The 17,889-nt window shown below is 45.0% G+C and overlaps 1 protein-coding gene across 6 annotated transcripts in view; it reads right to left on the bottom strand.

Moving 5' to 3' along the window:
* Positions 1 to 9,806, bottom strand: part of dnajb6b (DnaJ heat shock protein family (Hsp40) member B6b) — a 179,125-nt gene extending 169,319 nt beyond the window's left edge. For 3 of the 6 annotated variants that reach the window (XM_085987550.1, XM_085987553.1, XM_085987549.1), the window contains exon 1: positions 9,642 to 9,806. The gene's annotated coding sequence lies outside the window, so the exon portion shown is untranslated. The remainder of the gene's footprint in view (positions 1 to 9,641) is intronic. The other 3 variants (XM_085987551.1, XM_085987552.1, XM_085987554.1) reach the window with 2 other exon arrangements.
* Positions 9,807 to 17,889: the final 8,083 nt, after the last annotated feature.

The raw sequence follows: 17,889 nt of genomic DNA, 5'->3' as shown, positions 1-17,889 counted from the left end.
ATGCCTGAAAACCTACCTCTAACCAGGTTTTCAGCCAACTTTCCTGGCTACTGTACTCTCCTTCCTACTCAAATCCTCTGATCCCACTGTAAAAAATCCTGGGACAGTTATGTAAATGATGCTATAGAAAGTTGTTCAAATTATGTAAACATGGCTCATGAAGGGACCAGATATAACTTGCTCGTTTCTCGGAGTTGGGCTATATAAAAGATACATTTAGCATCTTTAGATGAAACAATGTACAGGAAACTTTGTGTTATCCGGAGGCTAACTGTCCGGAATGCTCGAGTCACCGGCAAAAATCAGGTGCCATTTTCCTCAACAGTCAAGCTCTGCTGAAGCTGTTGCTAAACTACAGAGACGCTAGGACTGAACAGGGTTTGTTGACAGATACGGAGCTCAGAAGCTTCCGTATCTTTCAACATTAGCGCTGGAGTGTCCGGCAGTTTTGAGGGAACGGCAACAGCTCGGTCCCGTCGGTGCCGGATAGCACAAAGTTTCCTGTATAAGACAAACATTTTAACATATAGCCCCACTGAACATTTACACAACTAGGAATCTATCATATATGTAGTACACTAAGTGTCTGAATCTTCAAAATATAGGCCCAAAAATTAGATATTTATCAAAATCAGTTTTATTTGCATTAGGCTCCAGAGCGTTTACATTCTAAAATGTTATCTGACAAGCTTGGCATAGCCCTATACATATTCTTGCAAACCCTTTATAAATAGAACAATGAGTCTTGCAGTTCTATACTGATCCTTGGTACTTCGTTTGCCCCACAGTCCCATGATTAAGTACATCTCATTCACAGCAGTCATTTAAAAATAGACAGAATGCACTAAGAAAGCTGCTCACTCAGTCAGCCAGCCTGGTTTATAATGGTACCCAACAACTACTCACTTTTAGATTTGAATCTAAAAACATCCAAATGCACTTTATAAATGGAAACAGAGGAACAGCAAAGCAACACAGGTGATCCAAAGCTTCATCAAATGAGGAGTTTTGAGAAGATTTTTTAAACGGAGAGAAGTGGAGAAGCACAGGGGTTGAAAAAAAGACCAGACAGCTTAGAGGGCTTGACAGGGTAGATACTGAGAGGCTGTTTTCCCTAGCTGCAGAGTCTAGAACTAGGGGTCTTAGTCTCAGGATAAGGGGTTAGCCATTTAGGGCTGATACAAGGAGAAATGTCTTCAACAAGGTATAAATCTTTGGAATTCTCTACCCTAGATGGCAGTGGATGCTCAGTTGATGAGTATATTGAAGACTCACATTTTTGGGCATGGAGGGAATCAAGGGTTATGGGGATAGGGCGGGACAGTGGAGTCGATGGAGAAGTTCAGCCATGATCTTATTGAATGACAGAGTAAGCTTGAAGGGCCATACGGTCTACTCTTGCTTCTTACGTTGTTACAGCTGTAGGTCTTGCTACCAATCCAGAATTGTTCTACTGCAATATACATCACTAATACTTTCATCTGGTTGTACAGTATGTACCATAGTGCAGTAGATGCAAAGCCTGGTCCTCAGTCTGACTGCTATTGAGAACATCTAAAGTATGGAGAATGTTCTCTGCAGATGTTTCATGCATGAAACTTGAAGAAAGGTTTGCCAGGCGATGAAAGATTCAGAACTGAAGCCCCACATTGCTAAAGTGATTAACTAAAATACATTGTTTCTCGGACAAGAACATCCCAGAGTTAGATCGTACCGATCAATTTATCAACTGAGCTTTATGCAGAAGATATTTCATTCCTTGTTCTGGTTCATGCCACAATACAAGTCTAAGATCATGATCACAAGTTCCACCTTGACGTTATATTCAATGAATCAAGTTCCCACAGCTAAATTTCATCAAAATTAGAGCTGTGCAACTGAAACTTCATTTCTTTTCATTTTATTTGCATTCAGATGAATTAAAAATCAGTTTTAAACAAATGTATTCCCAATTTCTCAACTGCAATTCTATGTAGTTTTCATTCTTTTGTGGTTCTTGTTAGTTCCCTACCTTTATATTAGGATTAATCTCCATATGCATGAAATAAACTTGCATCGAACCTTGGTTCGACCACACTGAGTCCTGCGTACAGTTCTGGTTGCCATAGTATAAGAGGATATAGAGGCACTGGAGCAGGTGCAAAAAGATTTACAAGGATGATACCAAAACTGCGAGGTTAAACCCATCAGGAAAGGATGAACAGGCTGGGTCTCTTTTCTCTTGAAAAGAAAAGGCTGCGCGGTGACCTAACAGGTCTTTAAAATTATGAAAGGTTTTAATAAGAGTAGACACAGTGTGTTTCCACTTGTGGGGAAGAGCAAAACTAGAGGCCATCACTATAAGACAGTCACCAAGAAATCCAATAGGGAATTCAGAAGAAACTTCTTTACCCAAAGAGTGGTGAGAATGTGGTTCTCACTACCACAGGGAGTAGTTGAGGCGAATAGTAGAGATGCAATTAAGGGGAAGCTAGATAAGCATGAGGGAGAAGGGAATAGAGGGTTATGTGATACAGATGAGGAAAGATGGGAGGAGGCTCGAATAGAGCATAAACGCCGGCATGGACTGTTTCGGCCAAATGGCCTGCTTCTGTGCTGTATATTCTATGTAAAAAGAATCATGTTTACTAGTAGCAACACAATGCCTATTTTAAAAGGTACAAAATAATGTTACTGAAATTTTATACAGGGAATTCCACAAAGTCTGGGCAGTTTAATTTGATACAGTATAAACTGGTTGCAGAACACCTGATTTTTAAAAAAATATAGCTTCAAGATAATAAGGAATTAAACAGTTGCTTGAAAAATAGCAAAGGAAGCAAGAATAGGAGGCTAGCGGTGTAAACCACCAGTGCAGATTTAATGGGCCAAATTGCCTGCTCCTGGGCTGTAGCATTCTTCGGCTCCAAGATACTTTAGTGATTACACTGGGCCAGATTTCTAGCAACATTCACTGAAGATTTCCCAGTGAGGCAATGGAAGAAAACGGAATTTTAGGTTGCCAGATCAGTCATTAAAATAAAAATAATTGATGGGGTAATCCAGAGAAGTCACCTGAGCTCCCAATAGATCAGTGTGTAAATAGGCTGCATGGGATATGGTGCTATATAAAATTAGCAAGGTTTTTGGTTCTATCCCAATCTGTGCTCCTAGTTGATCTCAGCCAAGGTGTCAAAAACTGGTTTCAATCTCCCCAGCGGCGTATCAATTGGTGGGTGGAAGGGGGATAAGATAGGAAGAGAAAATAGGAGTTGTTATGCCCAAGCAAGAGTCACCATACCGCTGCCTCCACGGAAAGAAAATAGGGAAACTCGACAAGGACTGAGATGGCGGAAGTGTTTAAATGGAAAATATTTGGTGAGATTGGACCCATCAGAAGAAAAAGATCACGACCAGATGGTCAGCTTAGGTCCCAAATATCAAGAGTAGTTACAAGATTGGAGATTTTTAGATACAAGGACAGGAAAACCAAGCTCAATAGGTTCCACTTGCAATCATATTAAGCTACAAAAGTTACCTGGCTGTATCAAGTTTATGGAGTAGGTAGCCAAACTTCAGAGAAAAATTTATAAAATCAGAAATGAAGTAGAAACTAAAGTCAACATAAAGCAATGTCATCTGTCGTCTCATTTCCTTCCCGTCCCAAACACTGCCCTCCTGAGATACATGGCTCCAAATTCTACCCAACAGTCATCACTCAACCATCTCAAACTAATGTGCCCAATTTATAGTTTACATTATATTTAATGAAGCAAATATCAACTGAATGTAAGGGACGGCCCATTCCGTACAAGCTCAGACCAGGCACACCATTCTTACTTTATTCAGCAAGAGTTCATTCATTTCTTTTTATAGATGCACTCAGTATCATACTCCTTTCCTCAGGAGTTAGGGTTTGGAAAGCAGCTCAAGTTAATATACCAACACAATGATAGTCAAGCCAGTTTGCTTATATAAAAATAAAAGAGTTCATGATAGTTCCTCTCCCCGGCTAGTTGCAGCTTTATACCCTCCACTTTCTAACCTTAATTTTGCTGAAATGATTGCACAATGCTCCTTTAAAGTTCAGAACATATCAACTCAGCACATCTGAATCACAAAACCCAATGGTACAATGTTTTAACTCTTAAAATTATAATTAATTTTCTAACGCTAGCATTTGTGCATCTCTCTTCCTTTTGCCAAACCATTGGTGGTAGACCAGCCACCTTGGTCCTATTCACTCAGTGTCCCTAAACCTCACCCTCTCGCTCAGTTTTAAAAACCTCTCAGACCAAGCCTTCAGCCACCCCTTCTTAGCTCCCCTTTTTTTTGGCTTAACACCTGTTTTCCCTGCACTCAATTTTGAAGCACCATGGGGTCTTTTTTCATGTTATAAAGTACAATATAAATGCAAAATGTTGTTATAGTACACCTACTCTTTTAGGCAGCCATCGTGCACTTTCAGCTTTCACACGTTGGCCTGCAAAAGAAAGCTTTAGCTAGTCACTCCAGACCCATGTCAAACGTCAATTTTCAATCTCCCAGTTGGCTGGAAAACAGGCCATCGAACCGTTTTCAGCTAATCAGGACTGAATTTTAATAACTTGGGTCCCCACTCCAGAATGCATGGCATGATGATGTAAGCACAAAAGACAGATTTTTTTAATTAAAAAAATAAGAACCAGAAGGTGGGTGGTGAAAATACAACTCCAAATTCCACACAAGAACTCAACTGCACCCTGACAAACAGCCTCTAAACATTCACACCCAACTATCCCCATCGCCCACTTCCACACTCATCCTTTTTTCTTCTCCTTCTCTCTTTCTTTCCTTCCCCGCCTCCATGACCAGCACCAAACATCCGGATCCTCAACGATACCACTCATTGTAGCAATGCATGCTCCCACATATGCAAAAACATACACCACCAATATACAAACCAATGTTAATTCAAACAGTTAAAACATGGTAACGTAAAGCCAGTATCGGTACGGTAAAGTAAATAAGCAAAGAATGGAAAAAGACTACAGATGATCAGATTTTCACACTTTTGATTGAAGCCACAGTTCTCTCTAGACTGCCATGTGGTCTGCACTCAGATGCCCCACTGGCTACATAAGATAGGAAAGTCCACTGCCATAGGCCCTTGTCTGTTGGCAGAGGGGCACATAAGCAAACATACTTATCCTACATTAACTATTTTGTTTTACCTCACTTTTTAGAGATAACTACCAGGAAATGCAGTTGATCAACTATTGGGAGCAGTGAATAATGGAACACTGTTTGCAAGAAATGTTACTCAGTGTTCGTTTTTTTTTTTTAAAAAGATAACTCAAATACTTCTGGGACAGCTCTATTTAATTTATACAGGATTGAACACAAAAGGATAAACAAGTAAAAAAGAGTGCCTTTTTATTTCACAGATGCAAATGAGAAAGGAGAGAATTGGAGTTTGAGAACTGACAAGGAAGGTTTTTGCTTAATTACCATACTTGCCTGCATGCATTTTACAACCTCTCATTCTTTGGGAAAAAAATAAAACCTTGCAACTTTTAGTCTCTATTCGTCTATTAATTACAGTAATAGACAACAGTTCAGCATAATTACTTTAGCAATTTTTCTAATTCCATGATGCATTAACTACAATGGTAAATTTAGCTAGCAGTCTAATGGTGTAACCAGAATCCATATATATTTGCTTAATAAGGCTAACAATATACAAGATGCAAGCTATGTTTTTTTTTTAAATAAACAGCTTTCAACGGAGACCCCTACCATCCAATAGTAAGAGATTCAAATTCTCCACGCTTTGGGAAGACAACCAGTCACCATGCTCAGCCTTCCCACTGTGGGAAATGGAATGAGAGATTGGTGCTGCAGAAGTGGAATTAAAAAATACATCTGTGCTTGCATGTGGGGGTATAACTATGCAGAGGAGATGCTCCTCCTGGCAGCATTTCCCTTCCAATTATACGTGTTTTGAAATAAGGGGAAATGTACAAGAGGTGTTAGAATTGTTATTAATGATCTAGCTGTAGGAACAATCTGCAAGGTTGCAGATGATACTAAGATTTGAGAGTGTGTCGGGTCTGTAGACAATGCTCAACTACTACAGGTAAATCTAGAAGAGTTGGGTATTGTAACTGGCAAATGATGTTTAACTTAGAAAAGTGCATACTGAACATAAGTACAACATTCAGGGAAAAATATTAGAAAAAGATCTGAGCATTCTAGTGCAGATCTCTAAAGGTTCACAAATTATGCGATGATGTGATAGCTAGAGCAAATAGGGTGTTGGGATAGAATTGTAGAACAATTGACTAAGAAAACATACCATTTGTACTTGTACAAGACTTTGGTTAGGCCTCAGTTAGAATACTGTATCCAGTTTTGGTCTCCTAATGGTGGCTGATATTGTGGCTTTGGAATGGGTGCAGAGGATTAATCGCAGTTTGAAGCATCGTAATTATCACGATAGGCTCAAAGAGCTGGGACTCTACACTTTAGATAAGCTTGGAAGTAATCTGATTGAGATTTAAGAAGATTAAAGTTATAGACTGTGTTTGTGTACATAGCTTGTTTCAACTAAATAAGTTAGGGAGGACCAGGGGTCACAATCTCAAGTTGTAGAAAGCCAGAACCAAGTTGGAGGTCAGGAGGTGGTTCATTTCCCAGTCAATAACAGACCTATGGAACAACAGGTTGCCAGCTGGTGCAGTGAATGCCGATTTGCTGGATTCCTTCAGGCGAGAGCTGGACCAGTTTCTGTCTGGAGTAGAGGTAACCTTGTGCAAAAGATAGGTACTGCACGACATTAATCAGGGCCAGGGTAGTCGTCTGGACTAGCTGTGATCACCTAAAGTGGGGGGGTCGGAATGGAATTTCTCAGATTTTTTTAATCTGGCGTTTCTTGCCTCTACCGGGAGATCATATGGTTTTTGGGCGGAGTGTGTATATATTGCGATGCATAAGGCATTGCAGTTGTGGGGGAAAGAGCCAGAGGGCTTTTACTGAGCAACCTAGTTCTGGCCTCTCTAGTTTAAAGTCCCAGCTTCAGACAGGGAATTAATCTAGTGGCCCTCCTCTGCACTCTTTGCAAAGCCACCATGTGAGATGACCAAAACTGGACACAGTATCCTAACTGAAATCGAACCAAGGTCTTCTACAAGGACAAAATACTGGCCTGGAATTTGCAGTCAGCAGTGAAACAAGGGCGTTCGCAGCTGGCCCCGAAGTACGCTTCGCACAAGGATCTTGCAATCCCTGCGTCAAGAACTCCAGGTTTTCCGACTTTCAATTTGAATGAACGAACTGTAGTGGGGATCCCCTTGTGCGAACTGCTGCGACATCAACTAAGCAGCCAATCAAAAGGCAGAATTCTCAGATAGCGGACAAGGAAGTGAGTAAGCTTTTTCAGGCCCTTAACGTTTGTTTAGCAATCAATATGCTGTCAAAACCCCAGTTACACCTAATCCCATTGGGTCTAACTTTTAACGGGGAATTTATCAGCATGCTTACTGCAGAAGAGCCAAAGTTTTTGTCAGTTTCAAAGATTTGCGAGATTTCACTGATTGCCGGCTCGGGTGGGGGGGGGGGGGGCACGGATGTGGGCACACAGTGCAGCCTGTTTCAAAGCGGTCAATGACAGGCCTCAACTTCAGGATTTCCGCATGCGCCAAATCCTGAGATTGCGGTCAGTTTCAAAGACGGAATGATGGTGAACGCTGCCAGTTCACAGTCATCTCAACCGCAACATCTGGGCCAGTATGCTGTCATATAGTTGTTGTTATAGTTGAACAGAGTAAAGTGAAGATGAGCTGAACGAACAGGCAATGCCAGTCGCAGCACTAAAATGATACTAATTTTCTTTACATATTTCCTTTTGTTTCAAAGCTACAAGTATTTCTATAAAAAGCATAATTGTGAAGGAAATGGAAAGGCCACCTGGGAGGCACTTTCTGTACAAAGTAATCCCTCACCTGCAATCCTTAGGGTTTCACATAAAAGATAACTCCCTACTTTAATTCTATGACAATTTTTCCATCTACATAATTAAAACAAAATAGTTTTAGTCCATAAGCTTATCACATAGCTCAACAGCCAGAGGCTGCAACATACTTGTTACTCTTTTTTGTTTTCCAATAAAATAAGGAAATGTATCCTGTTACTACTGTGGTTTTCAAACTTTTGATAGGAAGGTTGGGGGGGGGGGGGGGGTGGAAAGAGAAGAGGGCACTCTGCAACTATTAACAGTCCCAGGGACTCCTTGTGCTAGCTTTCTGCTATCTACACAAAAAAAAAATCCAAATTTATGAACTAGTGAATCAGGGGGGAAAAAAAAAAATCTGCATCTCTGTTTACTGCTGGATACCGAACAGGCCCAGTCTTAAAAGCCTTACGCAATAGAAATACGTTACCTATTGTGTCAGCCGTGGCTCAGTTGGTAGCACCCTCACCTGAGTCAGAAGGTTGTGGGTCCCACTCCAGAGACTTGAGCCCAAAAAATCTAGGCTGACACTCCAGTGCAGTACTGAGGGAGTGCTGCACTGTTGGAGGTGCCGTCTTTCAGATGAGATGTTAAACAGAGTTTTACGTCTGCCGTCTCGGGTGGACGTAAAAGATCCTGTGGCACTATTTCGAAGAGGAGCAGGGGAGTTATCCCCGGCATCCCGGCCAATCCCTTACAACGTTGGCGGAGTACAACTAAACTGCATCTGCTGACTCGACAGAGACAAGACTGGTAAGAGAGTCAAAAGAAACTTACTTGGCAATGCCCTTGTATTACAAAACCAGTTTGAAAGCCAGATTAACACTAATGATCATAGAGAAAAAGATTAGAAGATCTACTTGCAAAAAACAAATCTAGGGAGCACAGGCTCTACCATACAAAAGGCGAGAAAGCATGACTTTCCAGTTTGATTGATTGCCTCGGTTCCTTATGCGGGGGGGGGGGGGGGTTGAAGAATGGAGAGAGATGGAAAGTGGGAGGGAAGCATCAGCAACACAAAGGAGTTTATTCTAGCTACGTTATCGGAGAGAAGAGAGGGGATTTGTGAACCCAACAGCGGAGGCCCCATTTAATCACAAAAACACTGGAAAGCACCGGTGGAGTCAGTCGCAAGGGCCGTAAGCCCGGCAGCACAAAGCCGGCCGGTTAAATCTGGGCGCTCACACGGAGAAGCAGAGGCTGCTGCTGTCTGCCGCCCGGGCCGTGTCTTACCACAGCTTATCATTTCCAAGGGGGGGGCAACAGCCTGGCGTTATTGTCGGCGACACAACACATACACCGGGCCTGCTGTCCTCCCTCACCGGCACCAAATCAAAATGACGGAGCAACGCTCGGCGTCAAACGCCGGACGTGCTGACACTCACTCGGTTGGGCCGCAAGGCCTCCGCTCCATGGTTTTATATATAGAGAGCACAGCTTTCCCCCATTTTGTTTCCCGTCTGCATTGTTTTTATGCGCCAGTCGGCGGCGGCGGGCCGGCCGTGTCTTGTTTTAGTGGGGTTGGCGGCGGGGGAAAGAGGGGAGGAGGGGGAATGGGGAGGGGGGGATGGGGAGGGGGAGGGGGAGGGGGATGAGGAAGGTGAATCCTGGGGACGGTGGTGTTAGTTAATCAGGAGCAGTTGAAAGCCGAGCTGCCCTCTCCCGCTCTCACCTCTACGTCTCGCCTGCCCAACTCCGTCCACTTCAACCTGCACTCGGACTTCCTCACCAGCGGCGCAGCCCGGCCCACCCGACAAACATCCACCGATCGACGGAGCCAGAGAGACGGTTGGGGGGGAAGATCTCCGTCACTTCCGCCTCTCTGTTATTACGTCGCCGTGACGTCACGCGCCCGCGGCTCCTCTGTGACGTCAGGCCAGAACCTTCTGGAAGTCCGTGGGGGAGGCAGTGGCTCTTTGTTAATCCAGATCTGCCCCCTGGTTGATTTTATTCAAGACAGAGAGCAATAGATTTTTTTGAATATTAAGGGATGTGGGGATAGCGCAGGAAAGTGGAGTTGAGGGCGAAGATCAGCCATGATCTTGTCAACTGGCGGAGCAGGCTCGAGGGGCCGACTGGCCGACTCCTGCTCCTATTTTCTATGTTTCTATGATCTTGTCGACTGGCGGAGCAGGCTCGAGGGGCCGAATGGCCGACTCCTGCTCCTATCTTCTATGTTTCTATGATCTTGTCGACTGGCGGAGCAGGCTCGAGGGGCCGACTGGCCAACTTCCGCTCCTGTTTCTCACGTTCTTATGTCTCACTCATCTGCAGCAGTGTCAGCTGTTGGCTCAGTGGGTAGCACGCTGGCCTCTTGAGTCAGAAGGTTGTGGGCTCACAGTCCCACTCCAGGGACTTGAGCACATAAAGCTAGGCAGACACTCCAGTACAGTGCCGAGGGAGTGCTGCACTGTCGGAGGTGCCGTCTTTCGGGTGAGACGTTAAACTGATGCCCCGTCTGCTCTCTCACGTGGACGTAAAAGATCCCATTGTAGGAACTGGGGTTCCTAGCCGAAGAATTGAGATCGACTCAGAAAATCAAAAACAATAAAATTTAATGAACAAACGAAGCTGTACAGGAAACTGTAGGATACAATGCAAATAGGTCTGGTCTGCTTGAAAGCCTCTCTGGAAACTGCTAGAAGGTTCCGAGCTCAACTGCTAGCAGGTTCCGAGCTCAACTGCTAAAAGGTTCCGAGCTCTACTGCTAGAAGGTTCCGAGCTGTACTGCTAGAAGGTTCCGAGCTCTACTGCTAGAAGGTTCGAGCTCTGACGTCATGACGTCATCACGTTCTTCCCGCCGTTGAGAGATCACGTGACAGATGGCATGACGTCATCACGCGGAGTACAGGAAAGAAGCCCTAGTACAGTTAACAGATACATTAAAGGTGCAGCCCCCAACTGTACCACATTGCTGTAAAAGGAATTATATACAATTGTCCGTAATCCTCTGGTAGTTCCGCCACACCATGGCATTTTTTCAAAGAAGAGCAGGGGAGTTATCCCGGTGTCCTGGCAAATATTTATCCCTCAATCAACAGAACAAAAAAACAGATTACCTGGTCATTATCACATTGCTGTTTGTGGGAATTTGTTGTGCGCAAATTGGCTGCCGCATTTCTCACATTACAACAGTGACTCCATTTCAAAAGTACTTAATTGGCTGTAAAGCGCTTTGAGACATCTGGTGGTCGTGAAAGGCTCTATATAAATGCAAGTCTTTTTACAGTAAGGCTCAGGTGTTTTTGTTAATCCTCTCCAAAAATGTCATTTCTTTTGATGTATCTTACTATTACAGCAGATAAATGCACCCTCCCCACCCCCCCCACCCCCCCCCCCCCATTTCTCGGGCAGTGCTGTAGTGGCCTGGTTATGCTACTGGGCTAGTAGGTGGGCGAGTTTGAATCCCACCTTGAAGAGAACCAACGAGGCCATCTTTCGGATGAGAAGTTAAGCCGAGGCACCCTCTGCTGTCTCACGTAAAAGATCCCACAAAGCACTATTTCGAAGAAGAGCATGGGGGAGTTGTCCCCGGCTAATCCCTTACAAAGTTGGCAGGGTACAGCTAGACTGTATCTGCCGACTCAGCCAAGACAAGAGGATTGCAGGTATAATGTACAACAGCAGCTTTAGTTTATATAGAAATGAATAGGTGTGATCTAATAGCCATTACGGAGACATGGTTGCAAAGTGGCCAAGGTTGGGAACTAAATATTCCACAATGCTTAACTTTTAGAAGAGATAGGCAAAATGGAAAAGGAGGAGGGGTAGCCCTGATAATAAAGGATGAGATAAAGACAGTAGAGAGAAAGGATCTTAGCTCCGAAAATCAAGAAGTAGAATCAGTTTGGGTGGAGCTAAGAAACAGCAAGGGGCAGAAAACATTGGTGGGAGCTGTTTATAGGCCCCCAAAGAGTAGTTGTAACGTAGGGCAGAGTATAAATCAGGAAATTAGAGGCACATGTAACAAGGGTAATACAGTAATCATGGGGGACTTTAATCTGCATATAGACTGGGCAAACCAAATTTGCAGTAATAGTGTGGAGGACGAATTCATGGAATGTATGCAAGATAGTTTTCTAGATCAGTATGTTGAGGAACCAACTAGGGAACAGGCTATTTTAGATCTAGTATTGTGCAATGAGAAAGGGTTCATTAATAACCTTGTCGTAAAGGGGCCTTTAGGGAAGAGTGACTATAATGTGATAGAATTTTATATTGAGTTTGAAAATGATTTATTTAAATCCGAAACTAGGGTCTTAAATCTAAACAAAGCAAACTACGTAGGTATGAGGGACGAGTTGGCTCAGGTAGATTGGGAAACTACATTAAAAGGTATGATAGTAGACAAGCAATGGCTAGTATGTAAAAAATTAATACATAATTTATAACAAATATACATTCCTTTAAGGCACAAAAACACCACAGGAAAAGTGGCTAACAAGAGAAGTTAAAGATAGTATTAGATCAAAGGAAGAGGCTTATAATGTTGCCAAAAAGAGTAGTAAGCCTGAGGATTGGGAGGATTTTAGAATTCAGCAAAGGAGAACCAAGAAATTGATAAAGAAAGGGAAAATAGAATATGAGAGTAAACTAGCGAGAGACATAAAAACAGACTGTAAAAGCTTCTATAGGTATGTAAAAAGGAAAAGATTAGCAAAAGTAAATGTGGGTCCCTTACAGGCTGAGACAGGAGAAATTTTAATGTGGAATAAGGAAATGGCAGAGAAATTAAACAAATACTTTGGCCGCAATTTTCTCATTGGTGGCGGGTTGGGTGAGGGTCAGGTGGTCGGCGGGTTCCGGTCCCGCCGCCGCTTTCAGCCGGTCAAAAATTGAAATTTTGCCCAAATTGGGCTATTGTGTCCCTGTGTGCGCGCTACCCTGGCCTTTTAGTGGTTTTGGGTCTGCTGCTCACCTCTACTGACGTTTGTCAGCCAGCTGCATTTAAGGGGCCCATGCAGCCTTGTTTCATTCTCTCATTATTTGATGCTGGATTTCGTGCTACCAACTGCTGCCATGACTGCTTCAAGGGCCAAGGCCTCATCCCGTTTTGATGATGACTCCCTCCATGCTCTTGTGGAGGGAGTCAGAGGGCGCAAGGAAGGTACTCTTCCCATCCTTTTGACGGAGGAAGCCTCCACAGCAAAGCAAAGCAGCCTGGCTGCAAATTGCTCAGGAGGTCAGCTCCAGATCATTGTGCACTCGATCCTGGGTGCAGTGCAGGAAAAAGTTTAATGACCTGGTACGCTCAGGAAAAGTGAGTATAACATCACACTTGCCCTCAATCTGCTCCCCATCTCTCAGCACCAGCACTCTGCATTATCAACCTACTCCTGCCCATCCCACTTTACCCTTACATCCCTTGCACCCTTAACCATCCCTCTCTGTGTACACAATCACTTCACTATTCAACTATGCTGCCCTCACACTCACTGTTATGCAATGACAACGACTAACCACGCACAGGGAGGGCCCTTGGTATTGGCACCTCACTCCATCTTTGTCTCCTAAGCATCTATGCTATGGATTCTCTACACTCACTCCATCATCCTCACTCAAACTCCACTTGTGTTCCTCATTGAAGGAAAAGAGAGCCCACAATAAGAGGGAGAGGGCTATGACAGGAGGAGGGCCACCTTCTATTTCCAATCTGACCAAAGCTGAGGAGGCAGCACTCAAAGTGGGGGCCAGTCAGACGTGCGCAGCAGAGCAAGCTGGTGACGGAATATATTAGCATCTCTCTCATTTACATTGCCTGAGTGATTGATATGGCATCTGATGCTCAAACAGATTGACTTATGATCATCTGCACAATTCCTTATGCATGCTACGTTAATATCACATGTCTAACTCATGCCTTTACTCCCCCACAGGACCATCGACAGCCCCTCTGCCCACTGTCCAGGAGGAAGAGCCTGAGCCTAAAGACTCCTCAGAGGAACCTGCAACCTCTGAGGGCGCAGCGTCAGCACCAGCGCAGATACGCACACCTCGGTGGGGACCTTCGCGAGATAGAGTAGTGTTGTCACCTGGTGTATCACAGCTCACAAGTGAGCATCAGCAGATGGTGGAGACAGGGACAGCAGTGGAGAGTCCTCGTCGGAGGCCGCAGGGCGCTCCCAGCTCTGCTCAGCTGCATGTGGGCCCTGTGCCTCTGGGGCCATCCAGAAATAGAGTGGTTCTGGAACTCCAGGAACAAGTGCAGGAGTCTCTGGCAGGTTTTGCATCCAGGGTTACTGCAAGTATGGAGAGGATGGAGGAGTCCATGTCTAACATGAGCAGTGCCTTTGTGGAGGCAATGGCGCATGAACGCACTACCACGGAAAGGGTGGCAACCTCCGTAGCAAGGCAGGCTATGTTCATGGAGGAAATAAGTCGCCAGAGTCAGGAAAACATGGTGAATGTTCAGGATAGATTGATAGCTCTGGAGGAGCGATGGTCAGCTATTGAGCAGAGAAACCAAAGCTTCATGGAAGTCCTTTTGAGGAGGACTGCCAGTGCCGATATGGGCCCTCATGGCCCCCCTGATGTGCAGCAAGGTGCTGTCCAGCCACTTGCTAGCACTGAAGAGGGGCTGACCCATGAGAGGGATGTTGGTGGCAGGCAAAAAGGAAGTGTGGGCTCCTCTCCAAGCGCTCACACTTCCATGCCACTGCGTAGCCCTCGGTCAGAGCCCCACCAGAGTCCTCACCCAACTGAGATGGGCGTCTCAGCCCCTGCACAGCCGCAGGAGGAGCAGACTTGCCGAGCCCTCACAGGCTCGCAAATCCAGAGGACGCCCGCCAAAGTTGTCGAAGCAGGAGCAACATGAAAGTGAGCAAGGTGCCTCCACATCTGCTGAAGCCACAGGGGAAGCACGCATAAGAGGAAAATAAAACACAATTATTCACAAGGCTAGTCACTTGGGTGTTCTGTTCTGTTGTCTTTTGTTTTCTTTAATATTTGGCATTGGCATGTATTAAACAGAAGTGATGACAAACAGTTGAAGTTCTGGCCTATGTGATCTGGGAAATGGAAGTTACACATTGAGGGCTCAGGGCGACTTGCATTTGCAATGATGATGGTGAGAGTGATAGGAACCCACAGGTTCTTGTACATTGTGTATGGTGTGATAAGAAGGTGCCAGCCACATGTGTTTGATTCGTCTACCTAAGCAAATCTGGCAAAGATTAGTGCATCACGGGCAGCAATGTGCTCGCTTGCTGCTGGAGCTGGCTCATCCGCCTCCGCAAGTGCTTCCTCCTCCTCCTCCTCATCTGAGGAGGCTATGCGCTGAGCCACTTGTTCCTCAGGCAGCTGCAAGCCACGATGCTGTGCGATGTTGTGCAGTGCACAGCAGACCACAGTGATTCTGGAGTCCCTTGCTGCTGAATACTGTAGGGCTCCACCTGATCTGTCAAGGCATCTGAATCGCATTTTGAGCAAGCCGATGGTTTGCTCAATAATGGATCTGGTCGAAATGTGGCTGGCATTGTAGCACTCCTCAGCTTCGTTCAATGGCCTCCTCAATGGCATCATTAGCCACGTCTTCAGGGGATAGCCCTTGTCTCCAAGTAGTCATCCGGAAAGTTGTCTTGGCGGATTGAAGAGCAGAGGCACAGTAGACTGCCACAGGATGAACGAGTCATGGCAACTGCCAGGGTACTTTATGCAAACATGCATAATGTCCTTCCTGTGGTTACACACCAGCTGGATGTTAAGGGAGTGGAAGCCCTTGCGGTTGACCAGAATAGCTGGGTTGTGATGGGGTGCCCTAATGGCCACAGGTGTGCAGTCTATGACACCCTGCACCCTTGGCAAGCCTGCCATATTTGCAAAGCCAACCACTCGTGTAGTTACACTTGCTTGATCCGTGGAGAAGTGGATGTAATTGTGCGTCTTTGCAAAGAGGGCATCGGTAACCTGCGTGATGCAAGTGTGTGCGGCCAACTGGGAGATGCTGCTGATGTCTGCTGATGAGCCCTGGAAGGACCCTGAAGCAAAAACATTGAGTGGGGTGGTGACTTTGACAGCTACTGGTAAGGGGTGTCCACCCACTCCTCTGGGCTCCAGGTGTTGGTGCAGCATTGCGCAGATCTCGCGAAAGTCTCAGCCTCCTTTAGCACTGCTGCTCAGTCATGTTGAGAAAGGTCATCCTCAGCCTGTAGACCATGTGTTGGGGGTATCTCCTGCGGTGATGTGCAGCCCTACGCTGGTGCCCTCTGCCCTGTGCAGCATCAGGTGGGTGAGGCTGAGGTTGGCGCTCCTGTTGTTGCTGCTGTTGTGCCTGGTTCTGCTGCTGCCATGGCTGCTCTTCCTCCAAATCTGAGGACCAGGTTGACGGGGTATAAATGGTTCCCATGCTGCTGGTAGATATCTCAGTTGAGGAAATGCTCAGTCAGTGTGGGGAGAGGGTTTCCCCAGGAGGTCACAGTGGAGATGGATCTCAGCTTCACCACTTACAAGATCAGTAGACCTGCAAAAAGATTTCCAAGACCTGAAATAACAAGTTCTGCCATCTGTAAGTCAACCATGTTAGAGCTCTGTTTTTATGCTGGAGCTGCAGCTGTTAAGAAGTCAGCCACTTGGTGAACCCGGCACAATCAGCTGCCGTGGATTGGGAACGGCGTGGAACACGCAGAAAATGTGGAAAAATCGAAAACCGTTGTGAAAATAGGTTTATCCAGGCAGTTAACAAGCTGTTAACTGCCTTAAGGGCGGTGGGACCGATCAGGAGTCTGGGAGCCCGCATTTGGGAAAGTTGTGCGGAGGCGGGTTGATGGCGGGATCGGACCCCACCGTCAATATTTGTGATTTTACCCTCTGACCTGCCTCCAAACCCGCCCTCTGAGCGCCGTGAAAATCGGGCCTTTGTGTCTGTCTTCATGGAAGAAGATGCAAAAAATAGTGGAGAACCAAGGGTCTAGCGAAAATGAGGAACTGAAAGAAATTAGTATTATTAAAAAATCGTACTGGAGAAATTAATGGGACTGAAGCCGATAAATCCCCTGGACCTGATGGCCAACATCCTAGGGTTTGGAAAGAGGTGGCTATAGAGATAGTGGATGCATTGGTTATCATCTTCCAAAATTCCATAGATTCCAGAACGGTTCCTGCAGATTAGAAGGTAACAAATGTAACCCCACTATTTAAGAAAGGAGGGAGAGAGAAGACGGAGAACTACAAACCAGTTATCCTGACAACAGTAGTAGGGAAAATGCTATAATCTATTATTAAGGACGTGGTAACAGGGCACTTAGAAAATAATAATAGGATTGGGCAAAGTCAACATGGATTTCTGAAAGGGAAATCATGTTTGACAAATCTGTTGCAGTTTTTTGAGGTTGTAACTAGCAGAATAGATATGGGGGAACCAATGGATGTGGTGTATCTGGATTTTCAGAAGGCGTTCGATAAGGTGTCACACAAGAGGTTATTAATCAAAATTAGGGCTCATGGGATTGAGGATAATATATTAACATGGATTGAGGATTGGTTAATGGACAGAATAAACGGGTCATTTTCGGATTGGCAGGCTGTAACTAGTGGGGTACCGCAAGGATCAGTGCTTGGGCCTCAGCTATTCACAATTTATATCAATGATTTTGATGAGGGGACCAAATGTAATATATCCAAGTTTGCTGATGATACAAAACTAGGTGGGAATGTAAGTTGTGAGGAGGATGCAAAGAGGCTTCAAGGGGATATAAACAGGCTAAGTGAGTGGGCAAGAACATGGGAAATGGAATATAATGTGGAGATATGTGAAGTTATCCACATTGATAGAAAAAATAGAAAAGCAGAGTATTTCTGAAATGGTGAGAGATTGGGAAATGTTGGTGTTCAGAGGGACCTGGGTGTCCTTGTACACGAATCACTGAAAGTTAACATGCAGGTACAGCAAGGAATTAGGAAAGCAAATGGTATGTTGGCCTTTG

Source organism: Somniosus microcephalus, chromosome 5 (assembly GCF_052327205.1).
Source record: "Somniosus microcephalus isolate GS21.2 chromosome 5, FLI_Smic_1.0, whole genome shotgun sequence".
NCBI classification, from domain to species: domain Eukaryota; kingdom Metazoa; phylum Chordata; class Chondrichthyes; order Squaliformes; family Somniosidae; genus Somniosus; species Somniosus microcephalus.
This window is presented reverse-complemented; position numbering and strand designations above follow the sequence as displayed.